This window comes from Salvelinus sp. IW2-2015, linkage group LG13 (assembly GCF_002910315.2).
Source record: "Salvelinus sp. IW2-2015 linkage group LG13, ASM291031v2, whole genome shotgun sequence".
In the NCBI taxonomy this organism is placed as follows: Eukaryota; Metazoa; Chordata; class Actinopteri; order Salmoniformes; family Salmonidae; genus Salvelinus; species Salvelinus sp. IW2-2015.
Genome location: NC_036853.1, coordinates 6,351,354 through 6,352,387, shown reverse-complemented (window position 1 = coordinate 6,352,387; position 1,034 = coordinate 6,351,354). Strand labels below are relative to the sequence as shown.

At 45.2% G+C, this 1,034-nt stretch overlaps 1 pseudogene; it reads right to left on the bottom strand.

The window, feature by feature from the left end:
* LOC111971801 (tight junction protein ZO-1-like) overlaps positions 1–1,034 on the bottom strand; it is a 34,982-nt pseudogene that overhangs the window by 22,442 nt on the left and 11,506 nt on the right.

Sequence of the window (1,034 nt, the reverse complement as noted above, 5' to 3'; positions counted from 1 at the left end):
TGTTAAATTGATCGGTACAGTTACCGTCTCTCTCCTGTATTGATCGGCTACAGTTACCCGTCTCTTCCTGTATTGATCGGTACAGTTACCCGTCTCTCTCCTGTATTGATCCGGTGACAGTTACCCGAACTGTACCGATCAATACAGGAGAGAGACGGGTAACTGTACCGATCAATACAGGAGAGAGACGGGTAACTGTACCGATCAATACAGGAGAGAGACAGGTAACTGTACCGATCAATACAGGAGAGAGACAGGTAACTGTACCGATCAATACAGGTAACTGTACCGATCAATACAGGAGAGAGACAGGTAACTGTACCGATCAATACAGGACAGAGACAGGTAACTGTACCGATCAATACAGGACAGAGAAAGATGGTCTTCACATTACAGCACCACGTTCTGTTTTCCTGATGCATCCTGGGAGCTGCACTGTCTAACATGTCCACTAGGTGGAGCTCTGGGGTTGACAGTGATAAATGGACCAGGTGGATTTTCTCACCATTGTCCTTCATCCACCTCTTTATATATATTTAGTATATACCACAGGTCTGATCCAATGTGACTTCCAGGACAGTATGTGATCATTTCTGGGGGTTGAACCCATAACCTTGGTGTTATTAGCACCAGGGCAGTGCCGTGCTGTGTGTATATACACACACCTGTAAGTAGGTTTCTCCTGCTCCAGGTTGCTGAGGGAGTTGGCTTTGGGGAAAGGACCAGGTGCAGTCATAGGTCTGGGCAGGTCCGCAGGCTGGAACACCAGACAGACCAGAGGTTAAAACAGAATAACGTACAACTACCCAGGTTGTCCACTATCTGGTCAAGTTGCAGTCAGAAGCACCGCTCAGTTCTACAATGTATCTTCTTCAAACCGTAACCACAGTGCTAAATTTATGCCCGTCACCCAATCTTCAATTAAGAACAATAAGCAAAATATTTTGTTTTCATTAATTTGTACTATATATCCCATTTTGACTTGACAGCTTGGCCTTATAGTGGGAACCAACTACACAACCTCACATGTTATC